We start from the raw sequence: 24,159 nt of genomic DNA, 5'->3' as shown, positions 1-24,159 counted from the left end.
TGTCCAACTCTTTGCAACCACTTAGGCTACAGTCTACCAGGCTCCTCTATCCATGGGATTTTCCAGGCAAGAGTACTGGAGTGGGTTGCCATTTCCTTCTCCAGAGGATCCTCCCGACCCAGGGATCGAACCCTGGTCTCCTGCATTTTGGGTAGACACTTTACCGTTTGAGCCACCAGGAAAGCCTATATGCAGAGTACATCATGAGAAATGCTGGGCTGGAGGAAGCACAAGCTGGAGTCAAGATTGCCGGGAGAAATATCAATAACCTCAGATATGCAGATGACACCACCCTTATGGCAGAAAGTGAAGAAGAACTAAAGAGACTCTTGATGAAAGTGCAAGAGGAGAGTGAAAAAGTTGGCTTAAAGCTCAACATTTAGAAAACTAAGATATTGACATCCGGTCCCATCACTTCATGGCAAATAGATGGGGAAACAGTAGAAACAGTAGCTGACTTTATTCTTCTGGGCTCCAAAATCACTGCAGATGGTGATGCAGCCATGAAATTAAAAGATGCTTACTCCTTGGAAGGAAAGTTATGACCAACCTAGACACCATATAAAGAAGCAGAGACATTACTTTGCCAGCAAAGGTCCATTTCGTCAAGGCTATGGTTTTTCCAGTGGTCATTTATGGATGTGAGAGTTGGACTGTAAAAAAAGCTGAGTGTAAAAGAATTAATGCTTTTGAACTGTGGTGTTGGAGAAGACTTTTGAGAATCCCCTGGACTGCAAGGAGATCCAACCAGCCCATCCTAAAGGAGATCAGTTCTGGATGTTCAATGGAAGGACTGATGTTGAAGCTGAAACTCCAATACTTTTGCCACTTGATGTGAAGAGCTGACTCATTTGAAAAGACCCTGATGCTTTGAGGGAATGGGGGGCAGAAGGAGAAGGGGACAACAGAGGATGAGATAGTTGGATGGCATCACCAACTCAATGGACATGGGTTTGGGTGGACTCCGGAAGTTGGTGATGGACAAGGAGGCCTGGCTTGCTGCAGTTCACGGAGTCACAAAGTGTCGGGCACGACTGAGCGACTGAACTGAACTGAACTGAACTGAAAGTAGACAACGATTACGTAGGTTCATATTTTGAAACTTTAAAAAGAACCCATATTTCTAGTTTTTTCTAAGCTTATCAATTTTTAATAATATAAAAAGTCCAGTCACAATTTTTTTCTTTAGTAATTTGTTCTGGTTCCTTCCATGGAGTTGATCTAAAACAGCAATATGAAGGCAGAACTTGTGCATGCTTGCCAAGTTGCTTCAGTTGAGTTCAACATTTTGTAACCCCATGGAATATAGCCCTTTAAACTCCTTTGTTCATGAGGTTCTCCAGGCAAGAATACTGGGGTGCGTCGCCATGCCCTCCTCCAGGGGATCTTCCTGATCCAGGAATTGAACCATTTCTCTTATTTGTCCTGCATTGGCAGATGGGATCTTTACCACTAGTGCCACCTGGATAGCCCAGGAACATACATATTTACATGGCAATTCAATGTGGAAATCACTCTTCAGTCATTTTGAAAAGATTTCAAAAACTTTAAATGTGTAGTCCTTGAGATAAATGTCTGAACAACTAGAGAAATGAATCTTTTATATGCAAAATTCACAAAGGTTACAATGTGCAAACACTGACACATAAATAGTGTCTCTGTATTTCTAATAATTTTGTCCTCAGAAAACCTAGAAAACTAAATTTACATCCTCTCTAAACTAAGAGAAAATTGAGACTGAATCACTTATTATCATAAATATGCTTAAAATATCACTAGAATTTTCAGTGTAATCATGAATGCATTCATTTTTTCAAATACACATGCTCGGATAGGCAGTAAATTTTCCCTAAATTTTAGTTATTTAAAGTCATTGTGATCACTTATTGAGTAACATGTTAGTCAAAATCAAGAATACTTTCAGTTTAATTAATTACATTTTTCTGTTTATCCATGGAATAAATGTTTAATTTTAATGTGTATTTTGAAATCATTAGATTATTTCTCTTTTAAAATGTTATATTTTAGGTGTGTGTGTTTGTCTTGAGAGACATACCTTTAAGAGTTGAATAGGTTAAAAGAGGAATTTAAATCATAAGTTGTGGCATATATCCTGGCCATTTCAATTAAAGGGGGTTGATTTTGTCATGATACTAACAGTGTCAACTGAAAGAAATTTTCTCGTGATCTTTAATCTTCCACAAACTCTATTGAAGAGAACTATAAAGGAGAGAACTCCATTATGGAGTTCTCTATATGGAGAGAACATTCTGCCTTAATATTTAAGTATTTCTGAAAGCACTTCCTCTGTATCCTACATTTTAGCTCAAACTACCTTCAGCTTTCACCTAAACTAATAAAAGGAACTTTCTAAAAAATAGATTCTAATTGGTTTTTAAAATAATTTTTAATCAAGATTTTAGAAAATAATTTCACAAAAAAACAGTAATTTGTGTTTCACTTTTAATTTAAAATCCTTTCAATTTCCCATTACTCTTATGCTTATAAGTAAAAGAATCTTAACATCTTCTCTGAAGATCCCTATGTCTAGGCCTTACTTACTTCTGTCTCCTTCTCTAACGTGTTATCTCTTGCTTTCTTAATTCTAGCTCCAGCGGTCCTCTTTCAGATTCTTAGATCCCTTCACCCCTGAGCCATCCTCCATAATGCTGCCTCTTTAAACAAACAGTTCAGTTCAGTAGCTCAGTCATGTCTGACTCTTTGCGACCCCATGGACTGCAGCACGCCAGGCCTCCCGGTCCATCACCAACTCCCGGAGTTTACTCAAACTCATGTCTATTCATTGGTGATGCATCCACCATCTCATCCTCTGTGGTTCCCTTCTCCTCCTGTCTTCAATTTTTCCCAGCATCAGGATCTTTTCCAATGACTTCATTCTTCACATCAAGTGGACAATGCATTGGAGTTTCAACTTCAACATCAGTCTTTCTGATGAATATTTAGAACTGATGTCTTCTAGGATTGACTGGTTGGATTTCCTTACAGTCCAAGGAACTCTCAAGAGTCTTCTCCAACACCACAGTTCAAAAGCATCAATTCTTCAGTGCTCAGCTTACTTTATAGTCCATCTCTCATATCCATACATGACCACTGGAAAAGCCATAGCTTTGACTAGACAGACCTTTGTTGGCAAGGTAATGTCTCTGCTTTTTAATATGCCATCTAGGTTCATCATAACGTTTCTTCCAAGGAGCAAGTGTCTTTTAATTTCATGGCTGTAGTCACCATCTGCACTGAATTCAGAGTCCCCCAAGATAAAATCTTTCACTGTTTCAATTGATTTTCCATCTATTTACAATGAACTGGTTGGACCAGATGCCTTGATCTTAGATTTTTGAATGTTTATCTTTCAACCAACTTTTTCACTCTTCTGTTTCACTTTCATCAGGAAGCTCTTTAGTTCTTCTTCACTTTCTGCCATAAGGGTGGAGTCATCTGCATATCTGATGTTATTAATATTTCTCCTGGTGATCTTGATTCCAGCTTGTGCTTCATCCAGCCTAGCATTTTGATAACATACTCTTCATAAAAGTTAAATAAACAGGATAACAATATACAGACTTGACATAATCCTTTCCCAGTTTACAACCAGTCTGTTGTTCCATTCCAGTTCTAACTGTTGCTTCTTACCTGCATACAGATTTCTCAGGAGGCAGGTCAGGTGGTCTGGTATTCCCATCTCTTTCAGAATTTTCCAGTTTGCTGTGAACATATCAAAGGCTTTGGCACAGTCAATAAAGCAGAATTAGATGTTTTTCTGGAATGCTCTTGCTTTTTTGATGATCCAACAGATGTTGGCAATTTGAACTCTGCGTTCCTCTGCCTTTTCTAAATCCAGCTTGAACATATGGTAGTTTACATTTTCCACTGTTGAAGCCTGGCTTGGAGAACTTTGAGCATTACTTTGCTAGCGTGTGAGATAAGTGCAACTGTGTGGTAGTTTGAGCATTTTTTGGCATTGCTTTTCTTTGGGATTGGAATGAAAACTGACATTTTCCAGTCCTTTGGCCACTGCTGAGTTTTCCAAATTTGCTGGCCTATTGAATGTAGCACTTTCATACCATCATCTTTCAGGATTTGGAATAGCTCAACTGGAATTCCATCACCTCCATTAGCTTTGCTCATAGTGATGCTTCCTAAGGCCCACTTGACTTCACACTCCAGGATGTTTGGCTATAAGTGAGTGATCACATCATTGCCATTATCGGGGTTGTGAAGATATTTTTTGTATAGTTCTATGTGTTCTCTTCTTAATATCTTCTGCTTCTGTTAGTTCCCTACCATTTCTGTCTTTTATTGTGCACATTTTTGCTTGAAAAGTTCACTGGGTATCTCCACTTTTCTTGAAGAGATCTCTAGTCTTTCCCATTCCTTTCTTTTCCTCTATTTCTTTGCAATGATCACTGAGGAAGGCTTTCTTATCTCTCCTTGCTATTGTTTGGAACTCTGCATTCAAATGGCTATAGCTTTTTTTCTCCTTTGCCTTTCACTTCTCTTCTTTTCACAGCTATTGTTAAAGCCTCCTCAGACAACCATTTTGCCTTCAGGTAATTCTTTAATCTTATTTCGGTCAAGTTAACATGAAGTCGCTCAGTCCTGTCCAACTCTTTGCGACACCGTGAACTGTAGCACACCAGGCTCCTCCGTCCTTGGGATTCTCCAGGCAAGAATACTGAAGTGGGTTGCCATTTCCTTCTCCAGGAGAACTTCCTGACCCAGGGATTGAACCCAGGTCTCTTGCATTGCAGGCAAACGCTTTAACCTCTGAGCCACCAGGGGTGGTGAGTATGGCAAAGGATCCTACTATTGGTTAAAAAAAATCAACTTTCTGAACTCCATAAACAGGTTGAGTGTTCTCTATGGTTCTGTAATATCGAGTACCTTCTTCCTTATATGTCATTTCACTGTTGTATGTTTGAGATATCATGTTTTACTGCCCCCAAATGGGACTTCAAATTCAGGATCTTTACTTGATTTTCTTTAATGTGATTGCCCCAACAGAGAAGTTGATAGGAGACACAGTAACAAAGTAAATAATCATAAACAGCATGAAATTGGGTAACACAGAATCGAATCATTTTATAGGAGAGCAGAAATTCTAGTGACAAAATTATAAATCAAGAAGAAATAGATTCCTGCTCAAGATTAGAACAGTGGCAATGTTTCGGGAGTACCCATATTTTACTGAGGAAGCTTTTCTGCCTAAAACTTATGCAATTTCCAAAAGCAAATTGTTAATAAAACCTATTGACTGTGTCAAAGCCTTTGACTGTATGGATCACAATAAACTCTGGAAAATTCTGAAAGAGGTGGGAACAACAGACCATCTGACCTGCCTCTTGAGAAACCTGTATGCAGGTCAGGAAGAAACATTTAGAACTGGACATGGAACAACAGACTGGTTCCAAGTAGGAAAAGGAGTACATCAAGGCTGTATATTGTCACCATGATTATTTAACTTATATGCAGAGTACATCATGAGAAATGCTAGGCTGGAAGAAGCACAAGCTGGAATCAAGATTGCCAGGAGAAATATCAATAGCCTCAAATATGCAGATGACACCACCCTTATGGCAGAAAGCAAAGAAGAACTAAAGAGCTTCTTGATGAAAGTGAAAGAGGAGAGTGAAAATGTTGGCTTAAAGCTCAATATTCAGAAAACTAAGATCATGGCATCTGGTCCCAGAACTTCATGGGAAATAGATGGGGAAACAGTGGAAACAGTGTCAGACTTTATTTTTCTGGGGTCCAAAATCAGTGCAGATGGTTACTGCAGCCATGAAATTAAAACATGCTTACTCCTTGGAAGGAAAGTTATGACCAACCTAGATAGCATATTAAAAAGCAGAGACATTACTTTGTCAACAAGGGTCCATCTAGTCAAGGCTATTGTTTTTCCAGTAGTCATGTATGGATGGGAGAATTGGACTGTGAAGATAACTGAGTGCCAAAGAATTGATGCTTTTGAACTGTGATGTTGAAGACTCTTGAGAGTCCCTTGGACTGCAAGGAGATCCAACCAGTCCATCCTAAAGGTGATCAGTCCTGGGTGTTCTTTGGAAGGACTAATGTTGAAGCTGAAACACCAATATTTTGCCACCTGATGTGAAGAGCTGACTCATTTGAAAAGACCCTGATGCTGGAAATGATTGAGGGCAGGAGGAGAAGGGGACAACAGAGGTTGAGATGGTTGGATGGCATCACCGACCGACTCGATGGACATGGGTTTGGATGGACTCTGGGAGTTGGTCATGGACAGGGAAGCCTGGCGTGCTGCAGTTCATGGGGTTACAATGAGTCGGACACGACTGAGCGATTGAATTGAACTGCAACCTCAAAAATCTCATCCAACCATGCTACAAGCTCAAAGACACAAAACTAGATCAACAAATCAAGATTTGTGACTAGATCTTTTGATACAGACCCTCAGGGACAGTATACATGACCTAAAATGACAACTGATCTTGGAAACCATCCCCACATAATATACAATATGAGATAGTAACTTTGTTTCCTGCAGCTACTGTAACAAATTCAACTTGCTTGGTGGTTTAAAACAACAGAAATTTATTCTTTCTCAGTTGTGAATGCTGGAAATCTGAATTAGAGCACAACTATGGTCATTCTGAGGTCTCTCAGGAGAATTTGTTGCTTCCAGCTTTTTGTGGCTACTGATATTTCCTGCCTCAGCCTACCTCCCTTTCTGTCTAACTTTCCCTTTCTTCATTTGTCTCTCACTCATCTCCCTCTGTCATTTTTGTGGGAATACCTGTGATGAGGCAGCATACCCAGACAATTCAAGATAACCGTCCCCTCTCAAGATCCCTATCTTATTCAAAATCTTTGCCAAAAAAAAAAAAAATATATATATATATATATATATATATATATATATATAACTTTTGCCATAAAAAATGATATTCATAATTTGGGAATTAGGATATGGAGATATATTGGGATTGGAGGACACCATTCATCCTACTACATATAGGAAAGGGAGAGCTTCAGTAAACACTCTTATTTTTAAAACATTGGAATTGAAGGCACACAATAGGCATATCAAAAGACCCTCTCACAAAAATGATTGTTTCACAGTAATTCTGAAATTGGGTCTGGCACGTTACCAATTCCCCCTGCTCTGAAAGAATGTAATGAACGTTGTTTAGGATGCTGATCTGATCCTTCAGAATAATTAAGTTCCTAGCACCAACCTTGGACTCTTACTTCTGTTTTATTATTCATTCTTGTTTGCTTTTATTTTCTTTCCGCAAAGAATCATCTTGTGCTTCAGTATAAGTAGTTTTTCCCCTTTGGAGGACCTGAGACTTCTTTTCATTTTAAAGTGCCTCTGTCTCTTTTAGTCTAAACTGTTGGTACTACTGTTTACACAATTCTCCTAAAAACTCTGTGGATGTCTTAATGTCATTCTCTCCATTAGACAGAAACCATACCAAGAAACCTTTCTGAGACAGGGCATTTTGGTCTAAGGGTCAGAGCACTGTGTCACTTGTTGCTTATAATCTTTGCAGTCCTTTCAGATAGTTAAATGAGTCCATAATGCAAGACTTTTATTTTTTAGTAAAATGTTTTATTAAAAAGTCCTTAATCAGTACCATTAGCTTTACCATGATATTTTGCTGGCATTGCCTCTGATTAGGATTTTTATTTAATACTAAGACCTCTTTTTTAATTTGAAAAGTATTTTCCTACTCCTGCTAGCTAAGCTGAGTGTGAGAGAGTTTTATTCTTTAACATAACAAGCACTAGGTTGGATACATTTTCTATAAGCCACATTAAAAGGTCATAGTGTTGCAAACACTCCTCCATACATAACATAATCCACCTTATTTTCAGCCTCCATAAACAATATTCTTATTGCCTTTCCAACTTCCTTCAACTGTTTCTTCACAGGCAATGCTAAGTAAGATAACTTAGATTTTTGTATAAGATAAGGTTCATTCAGGGAAGCAGAACCTAAATATGTATTAAGGATTAAGGAATTTACTATGAAACCTTATACAACTGTGTCAGAAGTTGAGCAGCACGGCAAATCAGAGGAAGAATCAGTAAGAAGTCTCCCGAGAGAGCAGTGCAAGTAGCTAAGTCATAAATTGAAAGGGAATCCAGGAAACCATGTCCATCCCCTTGCTGAAGTGCAGAAATGACGTGGGAGAGGTGTTGCAGAAAAGCTTATGCAAATGTGCCACATCTGGAGAGCTACCTCACTTCCAGGACCAGCTAAGTGCCCAGTGAGGAGTTTAGCACAGCTATGGTCATCATATTTGGAAGCTAAGTGGACCGGCGAATTTAAAAGAATTAAGTGAAGTCCCTCAGTCATGCCCGATTCTTTGCGACCCCATGGATAATAGCCTGCACCAAGCTCCTCTGTCCATGGGATTTTCAAGGCAAGAAGTACTGGAGTGGGTTGTCATTTCCTTCTCCATAAGAATTAAGGGAAGATTCCAAATTGAAAAGAAAAAGTAGTATAACTCTTCACTTTATAACTTTACTGGTAGAAAATATTGAAAATTCCACATAAATGTTAGAACTAATAAATGAATTCAGACAAGTTGCAGGATATAAAATTAATACAGAAACTCAGTTGTGTTATTATACATTAACAATGAGTAATCTGAAAAAGAAATAAAGAAAATAATTCCATTTACAATCACATTAAAAAAAAACAAAACTTGGAATTAAACTTAACCAAGGTGGCAAAAGAATTGTGCCCTGAAAACTATAAAACTTTGCTAAAAGAAATTAAAGAAGATAAATTAATATAAAAAAATATCCCCTGTTTATGCATTGTGAAACTTAATGATATTAGATATCAGTATCACTCAAATTGTTCAGTCTATAGATTCAATACAATTCTTATTAAAATCCAATTGATTCTTTTTGTAAAAATAGAAAAAAATCTAAAATTTATAGAGAATCTCAAAGGACCTTAAAGAATGAAAACTTTTAAAAAGAAGAACAAAGTTGGAAGTTTCACACTTTCTGATTTCAGTTAATTAAAAGCTGACCTAATCAAAATAGCATGAAATTGGCATAAAAACAGGTATACAGACCAGTGAAATAGGATAAGGAGCTCAGAAGTAAATCCTCATATGTGTGACCCAGTGATTTTTGACCAAGATCATTTAATGGGAAAAGGACAGTCTTTTCAACAAATGGCATTGGGAAAACTATATATCCACATTGGAAAAATAAGTAAACTTGGAAATTTACTTTAAACTATATAAAATTACTAGTTCAAATGAGTCAGATACCTAAAAATAAAAGTTAAAACTACAAAAATCTTAGAAGAAAACATGGATAGTGGTTTCTTCATATTGAATTTGGAAATGATTTCTTGCCTGGGACATCAAAAGCACATGTCATAAAAATAACGATAATAATAATAATAGGTGATTTGGATTGCATCAAAATTTAAAACTGTGTACATGAAAGTGACACTTTATGGTTAACTGTGTCTCTCCCAAGAAGATTTAGCTTTTGGACAAAGGACCAGTCTTGATCCCTCAAGAGCTTTTTTGTAGCAGTTTTATTAAAGCTTCCCTGGCAGCTCAGAGGGTAAAGCGTCTGCCTACAATGCAGGAGACCTGGGTTCAATCCCTGGATCTGGAAGATCCCCTGGAGAAGGGAATGGCAACCCACTCCAGTACTCTTGCCTGGAAAATCCCATGGACTGGTAAGCCTGGTAGGCAACAGTCCATGAGGTCCAAAGAGTTGGACATGACTGAGCAACTTCACTTTACTAAAGAAAGAAAAGAGACAGAGAAAGCTTCTGACATAGACATCAGAAGAGGAATGGAGAGTGCACCCCTCACTAGTCTAGGAAAAGAATTATGTACTTTTAAAATTGATTATTACAATAAATCAAAAGAATGTCTCAAAGTGTAAAGACCTCTCTAGACCCACTCTCACAATTTACATTTGAAGATGACAGGATTAGAGCTAACAATAGAAAGATCTTACCAGACCCACTCCCATAATATACATTTTAAGATAACAGGATTAGTCAGAAGATTTTCAAGAAGGAGAAACTGTCCTCAACAAGATACATGGTTGTTATATAATCCTTACTAAAAAACTGTACAAAAAATATCTTCATGACCCAGATAATCATGATGTTATGCCCGAAGTTCAAGTCCCCAAAACTGAGAGACTAAGACGTCCACAACAAGGCAAAAGCATAAAGGGGTTTTATTGCTAGCTCGAGCTAGGGCTCCCGTCTCATCCAGCACAGAGGAGTCTTGATGAGAGCCCCAAGCTCTGAATCACAGCTGCTTTTATACAGGTGGTTCTTAGTACAGCTGGTGGGTAATGATGGGCTGAGCCGTAGGCACCCACGCAATTTTCAAATCCTGCATCCTTATCCGTATTGGCTCAGGTTTGGTGTCAGTGGGGACTTTCCCAGGGTGTGGTTTCCTGGAATCATGACTCAGGTTTTACAAGAATCTGAATCTTAGGCCTAGTATAGCTTGTTGAGCCTGTCATGGCTCAGGTCTGGTCCCATAACAATGGTGATGTGATCACTAATCTAGAGCCAGACATCTTGGAATGTGAAGTCAAGTGGGCCTTCAAAAGCATCACTATGAACAAAGCTCATGGAAGTGATGGAATTCCAGTTGAGCTGTTTCAAATCCTGAAAGATGATGCTGTGAAAGTGCTGCACTCAATATGACAGCAAATTTGGAAAACTCAGCAGTGGCCACAGGACTGGAAAAGGCCAGTTTTCATTCCAATTCCAAAGAAAGGCAATGCCAAAGAATGCTCAAACTACCACACAATTGCACTCATCTCACATGCTAGTAATGTAATGCTCAAAATTCTCCAAGCCAGGCTTCAGCAATACATGAACCGTGAACCCCCTGATGTTCAAGCTGGTTTTAGAAAAGGCAGAGGAACCAGGGATCAAATTGCTAACATCTGCTGGATCATGGAAAAAGCAAGAGAGTTCCAGAAAAACATCTATTTCTGCTTTATTGACTATGCCAAAGCCTTTGACTGTGGAACACAATAAACTGTGGAAAATTCTGAAAGAGATGTGAATACCAGACCACCTAAACTGCCTCTTGAGAAATCTCTATGCGGGTCAGGAAGCAACAGTTAGAACTGGAAATGGACAACAGACTGGTTCCAAATAGGAAAAGGAGTACATCAAGGCTGTATATTGTCACCCTGCTTATTTAACGTCTATGCAGAGTACATCATAAGAAACGCTGGGTTGGAAGAAGCACAAGCTGGAATCAAGATTTCCGGGAGAAATATCAATAACCTCAGATATGCAAATGACACCATCCTTATGGCAGAAAGTGAAGAGGAGCTAAAAAGCCTCTTGAAAGTGAAAGAGGAGAGTGAAAAAGTTGGCTTAAAGCTCGACATTCAGAAAACGAAGATCATAGCATCCAGTCCCATCACTTCATGGGAAATAGATGGGGACACAGTTGAAACAGTGTCAGACCTTTATTTTTAGGGGCTCCAGAATCACTGCAGATGGTGACTGCAGCCATGAAATTAAAAGACACTTACTCCTTGGAAGAAAAATTATGATTAACCTGGATAGTATATTCAAAAGCAGAGACATTACTTTGCTGACTAAGGTCCGTCTAGTCAAGGCTATGGTTTTTCCTGTGGTCATGTATAGATGTGAGAGTTGGACTGTGAAGAAAGCTGAGCGCCGAAGAATTGATGCTTTTGAACTGTGGTGTTGGAGAAGACTCTTGAGAGTCCCTTGGACTGCAAGGAGATCCAACCAGTCCATTCTGAAGGAGATCAGCCCTGGGATTTCTTTCGAAGGAATGATACTGAAGCTGAAGCTCCAGTACTTTGGCCATCTCATGCGAAGAGTTGACTCATTGGAAAAGACTCTGATGCTGGGAGGGATTGGGGGCAGGAGGTGAAGAGGATGACCGAGGATGAGATGGCTGGATGGCATCACAAACACAATGGACGTGAGTCTGAGTGAACTCCAGGAGATGGTGATGGACAGGGAGGCCTGGTGTGCTGCGATTCATGGGGTCACAAAGAGTCGGACACGACTGAGAGACTGAACTGAACTGAACTGAACTGAAGGAATGTAGAGAAAAAAATAATGTTTGTCTTTTCCTCCTCCTTGAGAATTCAAGATCCCTATCTCCACCTCATGGACCCCGAACTTCTTATCAACCTGCCTAGGAATTGACTCTCTCAAAAAGACACAATCAGGAGACCAAAAGGCTGCCCATGGTCTGGGATAAAATATTTTCAAATTATATACAATAGGCTAAGAGCTTCCCTGGTGGCTCAGATGTTAAAGCGTCTGCTGCAATGTGAGAGACCTGGGTTTGATCCCTGGGGTCGGAAAGATCCCCTGGAGAAGGATATGGCAACCTACTCCAGTACTCTTGCCCTGAAAATCCCATAGATGGAGGAGCCTGAGAGTAGGACATGACTGAGTGACTTCTTTCTTTAAGAGCTTCCCCAGTGGTCCATTGGTTAAGAATCTACCTTACAATGCAAGGGACAGGGGTTTGCTCCCTGATCCTGGAGATCCCACATGCTGTGGGGCAAATAAGCCCATGAGCAACAACTACTGAGCCTGGTCACTATAACTATTGAAACCTGGGTGCCTAGAGCTTGTTCTCTGCAACAAGAGAAATCACTGCAGTGATAAGCCTGTGCACTGCAATGAAGAGTTGACCACTCTCACAACAATTAGAGAAAGCCCACATGTAGCTATGAAGACCCAGCACAGCAAAAATAATATAATCTTTTTAAAAGAAGCTAATATTAGAATATGTAAAGAACTCCTAAAAAGTCGACAGTAAAACTAAACTTCAAAAAAAAAAAAAAAAGTTAAAAAATGATCAAAGGACTTGAATAGCTATTTCTCCAAAGTTCTACAAATGTCCAAGAAGCATGTAAGAAGGTGATCAACATCACTAATTATTAAGGAAATGAAAACTAAAAACACAATGAGAAGTTACCTCATATCCACTAGGATTGCTACTACCATAAAAACAAAAAACAGTACATGTTACTGAGAATGTCTAGAAATCGGATCCACTTTATGCTGCTGATGGGAATATAAAGTGGTGCAACTACTGTGGAAAATAGAACAGTGGTTTCTTATAAAAACTGAAAATATCATCTCCATATAATCTAGCAATCCCATTCTGGAAATGTTTCGAAAATAATTGAATGCAGGAACTCAATCATGTCTCCTCAGGTTCACAGCAGCATGCTTCACACAGTTAAAAAATAGAAATTACCTGTTGTCCACCAATTGATGACTGTATAAACCTGTGTTGTGTATATATATTATAAAAAATTATTCAGCCTTTAAAAGGAAGAAAGTTCTGACTCGTGGTACGATTTGAATGTTCATTGAGAACATGATAGAGTGAAATAAACCAATCACTAGAAGATGAATATTGTATGATTTCAATTATATGATTTAATTTGACTAACCAAATTCTTATAGACAAAAGACTAGTGTTTGCCAGGGGCTGGAAGAGATTCGAATGGGAAATTGTCATTTAGTGGTTATTGAGTTTCAATTTTTTAAAACAGAATGAGTTCTGAAGATTGGTGATATATGTAAATACATCAAACACTACTAAACTGGACACTTAATGGTCAAGATAGTAAAATCTATTTGTATTTTACCATTATTAAAAATAAGGAACACTTCAATAGAAACAGAACAATTAGGAAAGTAATGTTGTGGAAATCAATTTTAAATGTGTTATTAAGAAGTTAATGAATATGATTTTAAGAATACTAGAACTGAGGGATCAACTTCAAATCATTTTCATTAAAAGATTATATATTTAGCTCTACATATGCAATCTGTGAAAGGATATTTCTTAGAGGTAATATAATCAGAAGGCTTTCCAGGTGGAACTAGTGGTAAAGAACCTGCTTGCCAATGTAGATGTTGAGAGATGCAGGTTGGATCCCTGGGCGGAGAAGATCTCCTGGAAGAGGACATGGTAACCCATTCCAATATTCTTGCCTGAAAAATCCCGTGGACAGAGGAGCCTGGAGGACTACAGTCCATAGGATCACAAAGAGTTAGACACAACTGTAAGTCACTTAACACTCACTCAGTGTAATCAGAAGATTGAAAATAGACCATCTTTGTCAGAGTAGTTTCAGTGGTGAACTGAACAGAGAAAAGAAAGCGAAAATTAGTCACTCAGACATGTATGACTCTTTGTGATCCCAGGACTGTAGCCTCCTAGGCTCCTGTGTCCATGGTATTCTCCAGCCAAGAATACTGGAGTGGGCAGTCATTTCCTTCTCCAGGAGATCTTCCCTCAAGTGATCCAACAGCCTCAGCCTTCCAAGTAGCTGGTATTACAGGTGAGTGCCAAGTGACAAGTGAACTTGCTCAGTCGTGCCCGACTCTTTGCGACCCAATGGACTGTAGCCTACCAGGCTCCTCCGTCCGTGGGATTCTCCAGGCAGGAGTACTGGAGTGGGTTGCCATTTCCTTCTCCAGGAGATCTTCTGTCTTGAAAAGCTGAACTTAAGGCTCAATTTCAGTCTGGATATTGCTTGCATGTGTCCATGCTAAGTTGCTTCAGTTGGGTCCCACTCTTTGTTACCCTGTGGATTGTAACCTACCAGGCTCCTTTGTCCATGTGATTCTCCAGGCAAGAATACTGGAGTAGGTTGCCATTTCCTCCTTCAGGGTATCTTTCAGACCCATGTCTTTTACCTCTCCTGCACTGGCAGGCAGGTTCTTTACCACTAGTGCCACCTGGGAAGCCTGAAAAGGGAAAGGAAGGATTGAACTTGTTTGGAAAATGAATTGGGGGTTAGAAATAAATATTGGTGTAGTCTATTATGGATACTCTTAGAATGGAAATACAGCTTAAGGAGTCATAGGTATAAAATCAAAGGCAAATGTTACTCAGAGCTTACCTAATTGACTAGGACTGTATTTTAAAATTTGTTTTATAGGTTGCCAATGAATGTTGCTTAGATAGCACTTTCTCTGGGAAGTAGTTACAGACCTTTCCATTGTCCTTGATTTGCTACATCATCCTGATATGTTCTTTCTATTTAATCCATCATAGAACATATTACAGGCCTCTATAATTTTTGCTTATTTTTCCTCCCGAAGACTTTTGCTGAAGGCAGAGTTTATGTTCATTGTGGTTGGCATTGTGCTCAACAAAACACAGACAAAAAGAAATAAACAATTATGCTTTCTAGTTTAAGAATAATAGGCTTGAATTAAGAAAGCAGAAGGAGATTTCTGGAAATAGCCTTCATTTATAAGAGATTGTCATGCTAGAGCAAAGGATGAAGGTGAGAATGAACTGAAAATGTTAATGAAAAGTGTACTAAATTATTTACTATATACACAAGGTAATTGTGACAGGAAATAGAATTTGTTGTCAGTTGCACAAAGATTCTGAGTTCTTTCAAAACCCAGTGAGAGTACAGTACAATTTAAAGATTTGACTAAAACTGAAATTGAAATATTAATAGAAATTCTGATTTATGAATTGGCTGTGGAGAGTTCAGCTTAAGTAACTAAAGTTTAATGAAATAAAGGAAACCAAAAAATATAAGCCAAGATCATTATAAATGTTATACACAGAGACTTTAAAATCTTCAATAAGATAATAGAGTTTTAAATCTCTACCTCCTAGTTTTCCAAAGGTGAATATGCATGTTTAAATAGGTTTAGATGGCAAGATTAAAACCACTGGAAATATCTGTTACATTTAATGTACCACTTGTTTTATGTATATGGTTCTTTGTTCAATTTTTATGGATTGTTTTACATTAACAGATTTAAGTTTATTTGTACAGCTTTAGAAAAAATAGCATCTTATGTTTTAAACCAATGCAATGTGTAGTACACAAGCATTTAAACAAAATACAAAGTTAGAGGGAACACAGTCCTAAATAAAACAAGACTGTCTTCCCTTCTGACACTAATTTCAAGTCCAGGACAGAACTTACTGGAATCTGCTTATGGTTAATCACAAAGAATGGATACAGATTAAAATTAGCTGAGAGGAAAAAAAAAAAAAACAAACACATACAGCAGTGTTTAGAGAAGTACTAAATGCCTCTAAACTATTTAGAGTACTAAATAGTCCTCTCTCTGTGGAATCAGGATGTGCTGCTTTGCTGGTATCCAAATGTGACAGTTCCCTAAGGTTTCAGGGAACCAGGGCATTGTGAACCAGGGGAGCCCACCCAGGCATTCAGCTTCAGTATTCAGTCACTGCCGGGGCTCCACTTGTCCCCTGGTTGATCTCAGTCTCCATTTCAAGTGATATTTTAGAACCCAAAGCCCTAATCTGAACCACATCATTGGTCTTCCTATCGTGTCAACATCAGCCTTAATCTGCTGTGGTCAAAAGCTCCTGTCAAGCATAGCATTCCAAAGGAGATAATCTCCTGAAGTCAAGGGCAAAGGACAAATGTCTTTCAGGGTAAAATTAAATTCCCTAGGATACAAGTACATTTACCAGAGTCAAATTTTTATTATCAGCTTAAGGATTTGCAATAGTGATTCCTAAGATTTCAGACAATATTGTTTGTAAAGTCTCTTGTCCTTTATATCCCATTGAAATAACGACACCTGCTTACTTTATTGTTGTTCAGTCGCTAAGTCATGTCTGACTCTTTGCCTGGCTCTTTGCCATGACTTTGCCAGTCATGTCTGACTGTACCATGCCAGGCTCCTCTGACCTCCTCTATCTCCCAGACTTCGCTCAAATTCATGTCCATTGAGTCAGTGATGCTATCTAACCATCTCATCCTCTGGCACCCTCTTCTTTTGCCTTCAATCATTCCCAGCATCAGTCTTTTTCAATGATTCTGCTCTTTGCATTAGGTGACTAAAGTATGGGCTTCCCAGTGGCCCTAGTGGTAAAGAACCCTCCTGTCAATGCAGGAGACATAAGAGATACAGGTTTGATCCTTGGATGGGAGGATCCCCTGGAGGAGGGCATGACAACCCACTCCAGTATTCTTGCTTGGAGAATCCCCATGGACAGAGGAGCCTGGAGGGCTACAGTCCATTGGGTTATAAAGAGTTGGACACGACTAAAGAGACTTAGCACACACACACATGCGGCCAATAATCCTTTCAATGAATATTCAGGGCTGACTAGGAATATGAAAAAAAATCCTATCTCAAAGATAAAGATGACACTTGGACACAATTCCAGTTACACGTCAGCTCTAAAATGTGGCTTGTCTTTTCACTATCCTTGATTTATCACAGAGTTAATTAAATTTTGTGCTCTTCTTATATAATCATTTGTGCACCTCCTATGATTAACCTTACACAGCCATTTTCCACAACAATAAGCAAAATTTTAAAGTATTTAGCTGAGTTTTATTGTGTGTATTCTGTGATATTATAAAAATATCTATTTATAGAAATTAAATCTAAATATTTTTTTATCCATAAATCTTATGTTTATTTAGTATAGGCCTTGCCACTGTGGAATATTTTTCTATTAGAAACCTTGACAAATGTGTTACAACCTTAGAAATGATTTGCGAGACAGCAGGAATAGCCAAAATAGATTAAATTAATGTGTTAGGTTTAGTGTTCACACAGCATGCTTTACTTTAATTGATTACTCTATGGCCAAACTTAAATTACTAATATCAGTGCTGATAGAAGAAAATGAATATTTAATAAAACACTCTTTGTATCACAGTAGTAGATTAATCTAAGTGAAAAAGCCATCATTTGTAATAAGCTTTTAAGGCTACTGTGATATCTTGAATACATGCAAGGTTAAAGAGCTTATAAATACAAAGAGCAAGATAAGTTGGGATCATTTAACACAAAGTCTTTGCAATTAACTTTGAATTATGATGCATTTGGACTTAAAAATTAAGTAATACACTTACATTGAGAAGACATGGCATTACATTTTTTCTAGTTTTGAAATTGCAACAGATTCAGTTATCAATAAAATTATATTAGTAGAAAAAACATAAAGGGCAAATGGTAAACAATTAATTTAGCATTAACTAACTCAGTCATCAGTGCTTAGAAGTAGATAATCCTAATACAAATAATTCATAGATAATTTGCATTTAGTCCCCCATCACCAGTCATCATCAACATAACAAAGTTTTGAAATAAAACATATTAATAGCAATAAGAAATAGCACGTTACTGAAATTTAAAACAATTATATAACTAAGAAAAAACTTCATAATATGAGAGTAAAATCAGAATAAAAGTATAAATAAGTAAAAAAGTTAAATTGTATGCATTATAAATATATTATTTTACTCCCAAACATAATTTGACTTTTAAATCATTTAAATTTCTTTTTGGAGATGTACTTCAATAAAGAATCCTGAATACATATTAAATAAAAAGTATCTAACAACTTAGAGGTTTATTTTGCCTATTGAACTTCAATTATGTCTTTGGCTCTGTAGGTTTTACTCCATTGCATGTTAAAATTGAAAATCATTGATTGCAAAAGTGATTAAATCCATTTTTCCCTCATATTTCTCTTGAAGTGGCTGAAGTAGGAGATGGAAACATTACCACTGAAAAAGGAGTTACAGGAAGAGCCACGTTTGTGGAAAAATACTCAGTGCAGTCAGTCATGTCCCAGACAAAAGGACCAAACACTTTATGTAATACTCTATTGTTACTGTCTTGAAATTCTGAGGAATTTTTGAATAAAGAGCACTGCATTTTTATTTTTCACTGATTATGTATAGTCATAAATAGAATTGAACCTGTTGGTGACATCAATGTGGAAAATCCTTTCTCTGGGTCAAGGAGAGACTGATTGGGCATAGCTGCCAGCTAGGTACTTAGGGGGCCATATTCAATATCTTATAATCTATAATGGTAAAGAATTTAAGAGGAATATATATATCCATTTATTCATATAAATATATAACTGAATCACTTTGCCATACACCTGAAACTAACACAATATCATAAATCAAATATACTTCAATTAAAAAAAAAGAATGCTTGGAGAGAAAATGACTATTCTCTGAAACCTGGGATAAGTTCATGACCTTGGGTTTCATTCCTTTCATGTATAGCCTGAATGTGCCAAAGAGATTTTGACTGGCAGAAGGGTAAAGAGATCTTTCTTCACTTAATAAAAGAAAACAAATAACAACAATAACCAAAAAGATAAGGATGGGCAATTGTAATATTAAAATGGAGAAATTCATGATCCACAATTATCTCACCTCTCAGATGATTTCAATAAAGTTTACAGACAATTAAAAATGATATAGATTTTGAAGAACACAACTAACAAGTCTGAGTTAATAGATTTATACTGAAATTTAAAATTAAACTAGATAAACATGTAAAGAACTCCCAAATGTCTTAAAAACATTCAAAATTTATGTTCTCAAAGCGATAGATAACCTTTAATCAATTATTAAAAGTAGATAAAGACCACAGTTTCTGGCCTCAGTGCAATAACTTGAGAAATTAATAAGCTTAATAATACAATAACCAGTAGGAAATTATAGTACAGAACTCATATAAATAGCTCTAATTATTCTGAAAGAAAAACACTATTAAAATGCCTATTTAGAAATTAAGAACTTGCAGAACCAAACATAACAAGGTATGTAAAATATACTGAACCTTTATACAAAATGAACATGAGAAGCTATAAATTCTTTCATTATTAGGAAGAGAGCCACAGTCCATAGAGTTGAAAAGAGTGGACACAACTGAGTGACTAAGCACAGCACAGCAAGGTCACCATCTGCAGTGATTTTGGAGCCCAAGAAAATAAAGTCTGTCACTGTTTCCATTGTTTGCTCATCTATTTGCCATGAAGTGATGGAACTGGATGATCTTTGTGTTTTGAATATTGTTTTAAGCCAGCTTTTTCACTCTACATCTTCACCCTCATCAAGAAGCTCTTTCGTCCCTCCTTGCTTTCTCCCATTAAAGTGGTATCATCTGCTGGTACCATCTGAGGTTGATGTCATCATCTGATGTTGTTGATATTTTTCCCAATAATCTTGATTCCAGCTTGTAACACATCCAGCCTGGCATTTTGTATGATGTACTCTGAATATAAGTTAAATAAACTGAGTGACAATATACAGTCTTTTCATTTTCCTTGTCATGTTACATGTTTTAATGAATGAAGAAATAGATTTAAGAAAACATGAAATCAAATTGCTTTGGACTGTTATCATATACGTACATGAAAAGAGATTGTATTTATTTTTATCTTAATCTCACTCTTTGGGGACAAAAACTATTGTTCAGCAAATTTTATTTTAAGCTATGAAAATCACTTTAGCCACTATTTCTTTCCCTAGATATGTTTGTTTGTGTTTTAGCAGGTGGGAAAGGGAAGTACTTTGGAAACAGACATAAATGGATTCAATGAGATAGCAATCTTGGAATTATAACAAGGCACATGTTCATGGAGGCCGGAAAGTAGAATTTATGGAGAAGCACACACAGCAGTTTTATTCCATTCAAGATGTTACCACCATTGCCTCTGCCAAGACCACAGCTGCCATGCTGGGACTTCCAGGGCAATTACTGCTGTCACCATGGTGATGACCCAACAATACAAAACACTCCCAATTCTTGAGCCAAAAGACCCACTTTGAAAGGCCATATGGAAAGGGTGAATGTGCAGTTGGTTGAGCTTGAGTCACATGTCTGGCCATAACCCAGACATGTGACTCTGTCTCTTCCCTTCTGTATGAGGCTATAACGTGAAGAATGTATTAATATAATGGGAACTGGAATCTTCATGTGTCAACACCACAAACATGGTCATAGAGGAAGGAGATGAGCAGGTGATTCTAGCAGCACACATATGCAGAAACAAAAATGCTCACATTTAAAATACATGATTTTATATTTGTTTTTCTTATTTTCCTGAGATTTACAAGAGTAGAAACTATCTCACAGTTTTCATCACTTGTTACCTAAATTACTTTTTCTTGAATTTATGATGCATTTGATATAAGCATGTTGACAGAATTGATGCACATTTTAATGAATTAATGAATAATCAAAAGTATGTTTCTTTACCAAACAATGTCTCTACATTGTGAGACATCACAATGTAATAAAATATGCAGTTTAATGCGTGCCTTTTTTTTTTTTACAATGTGTAACTAATGCGAACAACTTATAGTTTGTCTTGACTGTCATCAAAATTAAAAGAAAAATCTATTCACAAAGCATGCAAAGCATGTTAATATATCGCTCAGATGTTGTTGACATCATGAACCATTTCCTGCAAAATGAAGAATGACAAATTGCAAATAATATGACCTGTGAAACACACTGTCATTTATGGCAAACCTTCCTTCAAGGATTTTATATAGTGGGATAAATAGGCTGTCAAGAAAAGAAAGAAGTGGCTTATAAAATTGTCATCTAGTTGAATGGCAGGTTTTTGTATGAACACTTTTTTTGAATAAGAATGCTGTGTTATGTATAAAATTTTAATGATCATGGGTACTAACTCTAAATCCTTGCAGAGAAAAAAGCATGCAGAAAAGAATGTCTGCTTTGAAAATGGTTAGTTCCTATCTTTCTTCATACTGTAAATATATATGAGCTTGAATCTACACAAAGACTGGATTTGAAAGGAAAAGTTTAAAAGTATTATTCTGTTTCTTACAATCAAATGAAGAAAGAAATTTTTTTTATATAAATGAGAGTGGGAGATGCATGAATGGAGGGTATTACTTCTAAATACCCCTTTAATAATTTTTGATAAAATTTTTCAATATTCAGAATTCAACACTCAGGAAAAAAAAAACAATAAAACCATGTGGAAAAATAAAATAAAACAGGGAAAATATAAAAGCCATGATTCCAAATCCTTTAGTGACATTGTATAGACAGTGTGTATAAGCAAATAATATGTAATGCTTTGCACTAGTATGTAGCTCTAGCAGTGTTTTGATCCAAGAATTATCCTTTTTTTATACTTGCTGTTGTTCAGTTGCTCAATCCTGTCTGACTCTTTGCAATCCCATGAACTGCAGCATGCCAGGCTTCCCTGTCCTTTACTATCTCCCAGAGTTTGCTCAAACTCATGTCAATTGAGTCAATGATGCCATCCAACCATCTCATCCTTGGCTGTCCCCTTCTCCTCCTGCTTTCAATCTTTCCCAGCATCAGGGTCTTTTCCAATAAGTCAGTTCTGCTCACCAGGTGGCCAAAGTATTGGAGCTTCAGCTTCAGCATCAGTCCTTCCAATGAATTTTCAGGGTTGATTTCCTTTCGGATTGACTGATCTCCTTGCAGTCCAAGGGACTCTCAAGAGTCTTCTCCAGAAACACAGTTTGAAAGCATCAGTTCTTCAGTGCTCAGCCTTCTTTACGGTCCAGCTCAACTCTGTCCATGACTACTAGAAAAACCATAACTTTGTCAACAAAGTAATGTCTCTCTCTTTTTTTTTTAAATAATATGCTAACTAGATTTGCCATAGTTTTTCTTCCAAGAAGCAAATGTCTTCTAATTTCACGGTTGCAGTCACTGTCCACAGTGATTTTGGAGCCCAAGAAAAGAAAACCTGTCACTGGTTCCACGTTTTCCCTTTCTATTTGCCATGTAGTGATAGGACAGGATGCCATGATCTTAGTTTTATGAATGTTGAATTTTAAGCAAGAATTTTAATTCTACTCTTTCACCTTCATCAAGAGCTCTTTAGGTACTCTTCCCTTTCTGCTGTTAGAGTAGCATCATCTGCATATCTGAGATTATTGATATTTCTCCAAGTAATCTTGAGTCCAGCTTGTGATTCATCCAACCTGGCATTTTTCATGATGTACTCTACATAGAAGTTAAATAAGCAATGTGATAATATTCAGTCTTGATGTACCCTTTTCTCAATTTTGTACCAATCTGATGCTCCATGTCCACTTCTAACTCTTGCTTCTTTACCTGCATACAGGTTTCTCAGGAGCCAGGTTATTAAATCTGGAATTTCCATCTCTTTAAAAATTTTCCAGCTTGTGTGACACACACTGTAAAAGGCTTTAGAGTAATCATGAAGCAGAATTTTTCCAGAATTTTCTTGTTTTATAGATATCCATGACCTTTTTTACATTTTAATTCTGCTTAGTGCATTTACACTGAAAATCTTTAAATTACTTTGAAGATGAATCAAGTTAATTCATTATGTTAACCATCCACAGAAAAGATTTCACAAATGAAATAGGAGGATTCATTTTGTTTATTTTACTAATGTAGAAGAACACACAGACTAATTTTGAAATTTTTAGTCACAAGAAAAATTGTTTCTTTAGGAACTCACTTGACCTCCTCTTTCTTTTTGATTACTTGAAATGACATAAATTCACAAACATATTTTCAACCATTAATTGGATCTTTTGAAAGACTTAGTATATACATTAAAATGTAATGTTGTGAAGAGGAAGTATTAGCCCCATGCAGAGCAGTGGCATTAGCTGCTTGATAGACTTAGGGATTAGAAAAAACCCTGATCCTGGGAAACATTGAAGGCAGGAGGAGAAGGGGATGACAGAGGATGAGACGGTTGGATGACATCACCGACTCAATAGATATGAGTCTGAGCAAGCTCTGGGAGACGGTGAAGGACAGGGAAGCATAGTGCGTTGCATTCCATGGGGTCAAAAAGAGTCGGTCATGGATGAGAGACTGAACAACAACAAGACTTAGAGATGAGATATGGGAAAATCACACTCCTCTCTTTCCTCCAGTCAGTGACTCTTCTTGCCTGTTCACTGGATGACAGCTCCTGTGTGCCAGCTATTGTACCATACTACTGTAATTTCAAGATACTGTCCTATAAGATTACAAATATTTTCTTTTTTTTTGTATTTATTTTTACTTATTATTTGTGTTTAAAATATTATAAACCTATTACAGTACAGTACTACATAGTCAGTTTTGTTAGTTGGGTACCTAGGCTAGCTTTGTTGGGCTTAACAAATTGCACTTGTGAATGTGCTCTCAGAATCAAATTCGTTTGTACATAAGGGACTTACTGTAATACCAGACAGAAATCAGCCACTGCTTTTAGTTGCTTGGTTTATACTTCAGTTCAGTTTAGTTCAGTCACTCAGTCATGTCCGACTGTTTGTGACCCCATGGACTGCACAATGCCAGGCCTCCCTGTCCATCAC

This window comes from Capra hircus, chromosome 20 (genome assembly GCF_001704415.2).
Source record: "Capra hircus breed San Clemente chromosome 20, ASM170441v1, whole genome shotgun sequence".
NCBI classification, from domain to species: Eukaryota; Metazoa; Chordata; class Mammalia; order Artiodactyla; family Bovidae; genus Capra; species Capra hircus.
This window is presented reverse-complemented; position numbering follows the sequence as displayed.